At 29.4% G+C, this 8731-nt stretch overlaps 1 long non-coding RNA gene across 1 annotated transcript; it reads left to right on the top strand.

The window, feature by feature from the left end:
* Nucleotides 1–1791: 1791 nt before the first annotated feature.
* LOC143051205 (uncharacterized) lies at nt 1792–3646 on the top strand. Its single transcript, XR_012970644.1, has 3 exons — nt 1792–2381; nt 3155–3303; nt 3587–3646. It is a non-coding gene; the product is annotated as an uncharacterized LOC143051205 (long non-coding RNA).
* The last annotated feature ends 5085 nt before the right edge of the window (nt 3647–8731 follow it).

The following is an 8731-nucleotide window of genomic DNA, read 5'->3' as shown; positions in this document are numbered from 1 at the left end:
CCTGGTGAATATTTTGTAACTGTCTGCAAATATGACAACAATATTCATCTTGATATTAGACAGCTGTTGAATAACAAACCAACAATCAAAGGAGTTACTCTAACAATGGATCAATGGAAATATTTAATGTCTATAAGACAATATATTAATAGAGCCACTGAAGAAGAAAGACATCAATAGCTAAATCATTGAAATATTACATCCATAGTTCATGTAGGTAACATGTAATTGTTTTTTTTTTTTTGTTTTTTTTCCCTATATGTTAAAAGCTATAGAAGAGTATCAATAGCATACACTTTGCATAAGAAATATTGCATAACATTGAATGAATGCCACCAGATATTTATCTATCATCATTTTAGATACTACTTTTACAGCATCAAAGAACTTTGATCAAATTATATTCTTTTAAGAGATAATAGTAGTACCTTAGTATTTATTTACTAACTTCTATAATAAAAATCTCCTTTGCTTCACACTGGAAACAAGCGTTCTTTTATTTACCAATAACTAACACTTTAAAATAAGATCAAAGTGTGAGGATTAAAATAAACCAACTACCTTACTCAACAGGAAACTCACTAAAATTCAACACCTTTATACATAAGCAAAGAAAAGACTGATCAACATTAATTTTTTTTCTCACTAAAATATTTTTCTTTTATCAAAATAACAAATAACAAAAGTAATTTAACTTTTATTTTAACAACATGAAAACATATATACATAACAACTCATTTTAGCACCATTTATTATATCTTTTTGAGAACACTTTACCCAAATATAAATAATATTAATATTTTCTTTGCACTTTATAAAACAGTTTTAAAATCAGCACCAAGTGTTTTTGCATCATTTTCATTTTTATATAACATTCATAATCACTCAAAATTTCATTCCTGCATATTATTAAAAGATATTAATTTAAATAAAATCTAATCTTTGAGAAAGATAAATTTGTACATAAAAACTTTACTTGAAAATACTTCATATAATAAATATAACATAATCTGGATTGAACCAGTAAAACACATTGTATAATGACAAAATGAGATTATTAAAGATGATATTATAATATTGTAATAACATATAAATGATTTGGTTTCAAAAAGTTAAAATCTCATTTAAAACACATATACATTCAATTAAAAACCTGAGGGATATAGTTTATGTATGAATTTTCATCTGAGAGAAATAAATGTTCATATAAAAAACTTAAAATATAAATACTATATAAAATAAGTTAAATAAAAAAAAACTGAACTGAGACAGTAAAACATCTCATATAATGTCGAAACTATATTGAGACAATAATGTAAAAGTCTGAGATGATATGGTATTACTATAACATAAAAGAATAAATGGAATGATTTGACACCTCATTTAAAATAATATGAAAGAATAAATGGAATGATTTAAAACCACATTGAAAATAAAACATCAACTATGCATCTCTCTCTCTCTCTCTCTCTCTCTCTTTATATATAAAATTTCTTATTTGACCACATAAGTTGTTCATGAAAAAAAGTGTTTTAATACTTGATAAAAAAAAACTGTCATTATCTTGCATATATATAATATTCTTTTAGCCTAGAGCTGGGTTTTTTGTTTTAAACCAACCCTTTTCACAAATGTATATCTAAATAAATAATCCATTCACTGTAGTATATTCAAAAGAAAAAAAACAAGAATATCACTATCCTTATACATTTATACAAAATTTTACAATTCATACTCTCTCTCTCTCTTTTATTATTTCAAATTTCTTATTTAACCATTTAAATTGCTTAAGAAAAAAGTGCTAATACTTGATATAAAAAATGTCATTATTTTGCATATATATAATATTCTTTTGGCCTAGAGCTGGTTTTTCCTAAACCAACCCTTTTCACACATTTGTATCTAAATAAACGAATCAAGATTTGATTTTTTTTTGTTTGCTACATGTATATCATATATATAAAGAGTTAACTTTCAAGTACAATCCTCATTCACTTCAAAACAATAATTAATATGGAATTTACCGAGGCAATGAGAGAATTTGTTTTTAAAGAATTGGATTATTATCCTTACTCGTTAATTACGAACCAGGAAACTTTTCCTTGTAGTGTTTGTAATGTATCTCAAGAAATGAGGTTAGAGAGGGAAATGTTAATCAAACTGCCAATGGAAGATAATTCGTTTAATGGCAGTCTTGAAGAAATGTATCATCATATGTTACATTTAACAATTAGTGAAATAAAAAAAATGTTTTACCATATAGAAACTGGCATACTGTGCAGTATCCAATATTTAGCCAAAAGGATTATGGAAAAAGATGAGTACCAATTTGGAATGGGAGAAAAAGTACATGAAACTATTTCAGACCTATTATTTGACAGGTAAGTTTTTACAAATTAAGTCTTGCAACAGGAAAACGTCGACGTTGTGATCTTCTTAAGTTGGGTTGTTGTACAGGTTCTATTTGTTGTTGGGGTAATTGACGAATTTCCAGATGTCGTTGAGGTAAATTGTTGTTTTGTAAATTTTTCAGATAATTAATAACTTGTAGAATAGTTTCCAATCTTCTTCTTAAATTTTGATTTCCTCTTAAAAACACTTCCGAAACAGCTATAATTGTGACAATTATATATATATAAACCAATCTACAAAGAAGAAAACAAGTCATCAGAACTACATTTATGAGAAGCATTAAATATAAATTGTTGTTGGATGTCTTGTGGTGGATTTTCAAGTCTTTCAAGATACAGTTCATAAGATTCTGGTGTGTATCTCAATTCAAAATCTGGACTATTTGTAGGTTGTTGACGTTCTTTTTTTTTAAATATTCTTCTACGGATGAAATATACACCAAAACCAATAACAGAGCATACTTAGGACACCGAAATCAAACAAATTATATCACTCTTTAATTTTATATTAGAATAAATTTTAATTAGGGTTATACAATTTTGTATTTTAAATTGTGTGATAAAATGGGTTTTTTTTTAATGTGAATATAAAATTGAGTGAAAAAAAATTTAATAAATTAGAGAAATAAAGGTAAATATGAATATAAAATCTCACCTATTGTAGAACTTATCACACTTGAAACCCATGCAGGTAGTCCTTCTGTGCTAGATGTCTAAAATAAAAGATCATTTATTCATTTTAGGGAAGAAATGTTTGCAATCATGTACAATGGAATGCCCACCACCCCCCCCCCTAAACTTTAATGTGTCAGAAGAAGAAGACGAAGACATAAAAGATGAAGGATATATAGAAGAAGTAGAAGTGATAGTGGACGTCATATATGTTGATTAGGTACTTGTTTACAAAAACATCTTCACATTATCAATTTATTTGTAGATACATAATTGGAGTTACATGTAATTATAATCATGTCTAAGTATATAAAAATGTATATTTTCTTTAAATTATCAATTTCACACAAATACTTTTAATTCAATTTGAATAAAATATAATACATGTAAAATAAAAAATCTACTACACTCCTGACACAAATATTAATTTATACATCTTTTTAAAAGTGTAACGTATTAGATTCTATAATTGTTGAATAATTTTCATTATTTCTATTTTGTAGGAATGATTGTGGACAATTTAATGAAGACCAGACCAGGCGAAAGATTACAGATTTTTTGTTTCTTAAATAAATCTTAATATAATATAAATGATTTGGTTATAATTTATTATTTTCAATGACAATATATATATATATCATTGGAACTATATTAACATACCGTATTAGCAAGTGAAGTGTTCTCATATTCTGGTGGTTTCTCATCTGATGTTGATTCTGTTGATGGTTTCTGTAAATGTTACAAGTATGCAATTGAATAAGAGTAAATCATATTTACTTTTTTCTTTCTTCTACCTTTTTTTTAACTGAGTACTTATCACTTAAGCTATAACTCAAAGACTCTCAAGGTTTTTATTTATGAAGCTATAAAGATTTCTTTTTGACTACATACAGTTACTTATACATGCTTTAACTTCGAATTCATTTTAACTTGGATAAGTAAGTAGTTGACTTATTTATCTCCATATTTTCATAAACATGTATTTTATTCACATAGGCTTCAGCAGGACTATATATAATTTCATGCGTTTTGGAGCAGTTAATAATTTCTATACTATGCACAAAATTAAAAACAGTGTTTCTTTTTTAATATGTTCATAATTGTATGTTTTCAACACCTTGAACATGATTATAGTTGTGAAATATTATGGTCATTGTTGTAGGAAATTTGGGTATTTATTAGTATTGGAATTTTGTGGTTGAATGTTATCTCATAGATATTTACTCTCATTTTAAATATGGAAATTAGGAGCACATGTTATTCATGTACAGTACTTACACAAACATGTTCACCAAACATGATTTTGGTGGTGAAACAACATTCTGGCACAGCACCTGCACATCTGTTATAAGAACTGTTTTCAATCATCTACCAATAACTGAAATATAGGTGTCAGGGGATATCGTATTGAAGCATAGTGTCTTGACTGTAGTGCATTCCTCAGAATCGAACATGTAATGTCCTTTTCCCACTACACAAACCATTTTTTCCACCACAAAGTTTAAGTCTTGGACAGCTTTACATCTTCTAGAAGGTTGTAGCTCTATCGGTCTACCACTAGAACCACAGAATGCACCCATCAAAACCATCTTGAAATTTAAAAGTAAACAATAACAATCAATATGGAACCTATAACTGAAACGCAATGAATTGTGGGATATGTTTCTGGAATATGTACTGAAAATCCCTCCGTTTACAAGAGCACCTCTTAAGGTACAAATAACAATGAAAACTTTTCTCATCCTACATTCATTTATTAATAACATACAATATATATATATATATATATATATACATATTAAAACCAAATAGAAAAATATGACATTAATTTCGGAATTAAACAAATTATTCAATCATCTACAGCGGAACTTCGTCAATTTGATCAGGAAACGTAGTCACATAAATTCCATCCATTTCTACACGGGTAAAGTGTAATTTCACGAGTATATAAATCTCTTAGCTACTATTCAAAGTCAATCAGCTGCAGTCGAAAAAAAAAACTACTATCATGTTTAATCTATGCAATGTCTGGAGTTCAACTCGAATCTTTTAAACATTATATAATGAACATGTGGGAGGAACCTACATAGTCTAAGTCAAATATCAAAGTTTACTAAATCATAGAAATTGGAGGGGATAATGTTTGAACAGGGAAGAAAAACAATTAAAAAAATAGGGACGCGTCAAACAATCATAATGAATCCCTTACAATAAAAGGGGGTATTATGAAACCTATTGAACCGAATCAGAGAAAAAGCGTCACTCTCTTGAATCGAATCAGAGAAAAAGCGTCACTCTCTTTTATTCTTAACTATCCAATGAAAATAAGTGGTTTTGTTTTAAAACAGAAATGAGGGGGAGTAGAGTAAAGTTTGAATAAAAAAAAAGGGACGCGACATACAATCATTATGAATACTTTACAATGAAAGGAGTATCATTAGAGAATAAGCGTCACTCTCTTTTGTTCTTTTCTACCCAATGAAAATTAATGGTTTTATTGTATTTTCTATCGTGCTAATATAAAAATGAGAGCCTAACCTAATCATCTTCACACTTATATCTTACCAGAAAGTTCAACTAGACAGAAGCGTGTAGAAAAAAAACTATGAACAGATAAATTTGATGAAAATTCACAAGAAGAATGGTGCTCTTGAGTTGAGAACAAATTTCGGGAGGAAAAAAACTGCTGTAATGACGAAGGGAGGCAAGTACTTCTATATGAACCTATACGACAACAGGCCGAGATATAAGGAAAACAAAATGTTTTTGATGAGTTAAATGAACTTTGTCAGATAAAGGAGGCGATGGAGACTATGAGAGGAGAATTCAAGAAGGTAAGATGATGTTCAACATATATGTATCTTCATTTTCAATTTTACAAAAGTATTAAAATACGTCCTAACATTATTTCAGAGTTCAGTCATACGTCTTTTTAGATTCGTTTGTTTTCACACAGTAGCAAATATTTCACATCTATTTAAGATAATAATTAATTTATATACATATAGGACCACATACCTATGAGTTCGATTGTTTTACGTACAGTGACAAATATTTCACAATTATTCGTGATATTACTCGATACGTATGTAAAATTAAGATCGTTTCAGCCAGTATAAATGCCGATGACAGAACCTATAAGTCCTGCAAAATATTATCAAAATTCACCAAGACCAGCAACCTACCCATTTCTAAATTATGATAAACAGTATCCATCACAGATGATGACTAAAAACAGTACCGATCAACCCGTAGGACATGTAGCAGCACCAATTCCTGTCATAGTGGGACAAAAAAGAAAAAACACAAATGTTGACGATTCAGAAATACCTTTTTAAAAAGTGCGATATAGTGATGATGTAGAGGGAGAATTTGAAAACATTCCACCGGAACTATTAAATGAATATCTCATGTGAACTGGACCAGAAATACACACAACCTGTAATTAACTGCCTTTACAGCGCTTTTGCGCTTTGATTGTAAATAGTTTTGTTATTTTTAATATGGGTGTTTCAATTCGATATGCTTTATTCAATTCCATTCAATCTATATTCCTTTAGATAATTAAACGATGCGACATTTTCAGGCATTTAACTATTTTAGTTCGTTTAAGCATTCAGAAGCAATTTTGTATATAGTTAGTTATGGTTTTCTTTTTGTACTTTAAGTTCCTTTATTTTTGGGTCATTGTTCATATCACTGCAGAGTTACGCCCCTTATTGACGTAGCGTTTATTTTGACAAAACAGAAAAAGATGTGTTCTTCATTCATTCGACTATTCAAGGTGTTTTATAGTGTTCAATTATTCATGTTATTATGCGTAACGTTCAATTTTTCATGCACATACGTTATAAACATTTTCTCATGGCAATTATTCATTCAAACGGCCAGTGCATAGAAAATGGGGGTGCTCTTGCATTCATGTTTTATTTGTGTTTGTCAGTTATATTCATCTGGCACATTGTACATAGCTTTTGGTTTAATTTTTTATATAGTTTAGTATGAATTACATTAATTGTTTATTCAGAAACAGGTTTAAATGAGATAAACTTACTTTGGCATAGTTTCCATAGAAACTGGAAAATATACTATTCAAACTATCCCCCTTTATTTATATTTCATTCCCCCAGTTCAAGTTCATATTTATATTTCATTCCATTTCATTCCCCCAGTTCAAGTTCACATGTATATTTAGTTCCCCCAGTTCATATTTATATTTGATTTTTATATTTCATTCCCCCAGTTCAGTTCACATTTATTATTTCAAGTGAGCTAGTCTTATCCCTATTCATTTAAAGTGAACTATACTTTTGGGTGGGTTAATTATTCTTATTCGCATTATTCAAATGCCAGAGTTACTGATATATTTAATTATATTCATGTTTCTATATATATGTTTTATTATGTATGTTCATTGTTCATTGTATTATTATTATACACTTGCATTCGTGACCAGCAAACAATAAACATCTATTTTTATACAAGCTTGTTCTTATTCCAGTATTCTAAGTTCCAGTTCAGTACAGTTCCGGCACAAGTTCATACAAGCAGTACACGGTCACCCACTTTACATTTACAAACATCAGCAAGTCTGGTAACTATGTTCAACCCTACCCAAACAAAGTTCACAGATATGTGGAGCGTCTAAAGATCGGTACCTATGCCAAAATCAAGACAAGAACAGAAAGGAGCCACTCCATTGAATTCTTCAGTACATCCTGCAACAAGATCTTTCTCAAAACAGATTACAGAGGAAGATACAATCCAAAGTCTTACACGATATAGGTTTGATACTGTTAGATAACAACAGCGACTCAGCAACCGTTTCAAATAACACTGATTCAGGCGAAGAATCAGACATTGAAGATAACATTTCAGAAAATTCTAATAATTCAATTATTTCTTTCAACCTAAATTTAGACTCAGAAATCGCTTCAGGTCTGTCCTTAGAAAAATTCAGCGATGAACGCTGTTGTGTGCCAGCAATATGGTGGAATTTATTTGAATCGTATAGAGCCTTAAACAATGTTGACAATAATAAAGCATTGTCAGTTCTGCCTTTACAACTAACAGGACATGCGTCTTTATGGTTTCATTACCTTGATGCAAACACTAAAGGCGATATTGGTAATTTAAAAGCAGAATTTTTAGCTCGATTTTCCAACACAAAAACTAACCAGCAAAACTACAACATACAAGTACAGAAAGTAGTCAAGCGTATTTGGCTAGAGTTCAACAATTAGCAATGGGAGCTGACAATTTAGGAGAAGCAGTAATTGTTGACATTGCTGTCAATGGTTTACAACCTAGCTTAAAACAAACCGTGATACAAAAATCACCAAAGACTTTTGAACAACTTTGAAACTCATTAGAAATAGCTACTAATGTGGCTGAATGTGCTAGTTCTAGCACACCATGTACGTCGCAAGATGTAAATAAAGGCAACAGTAGTATACCGCTGTTCAAAACTCATAAATCCATGGACAAAAAACAAAATCGGGATAACAAACTAAAACCGAGGGAAACGCATTAAATATAAGAGGAGAACAACGACATAACACTAAAATGTAACACATATAGACAAAATCCCACGAGAATAACAAATATAACATATATATATATCTTCAAAACCAAATACATGAATTTGG

This window comes from Mytilus galloprovincialis, chromosome 11 (genome assembly GCF_965363235.1).
Source record: "Mytilus galloprovincialis chromosome 11, xbMytGall1.hap1.1, whole genome shotgun sequence".
Taxonomy (NCBI): domain Eukaryota; kingdom Metazoa; phylum Mollusca; class Bivalvia; order Mytilida; family Mytilidae; genus Mytilus; species Mytilus galloprovincialis.
This window is presented reverse-complemented; position numbering and strand designations above follow the sequence as displayed.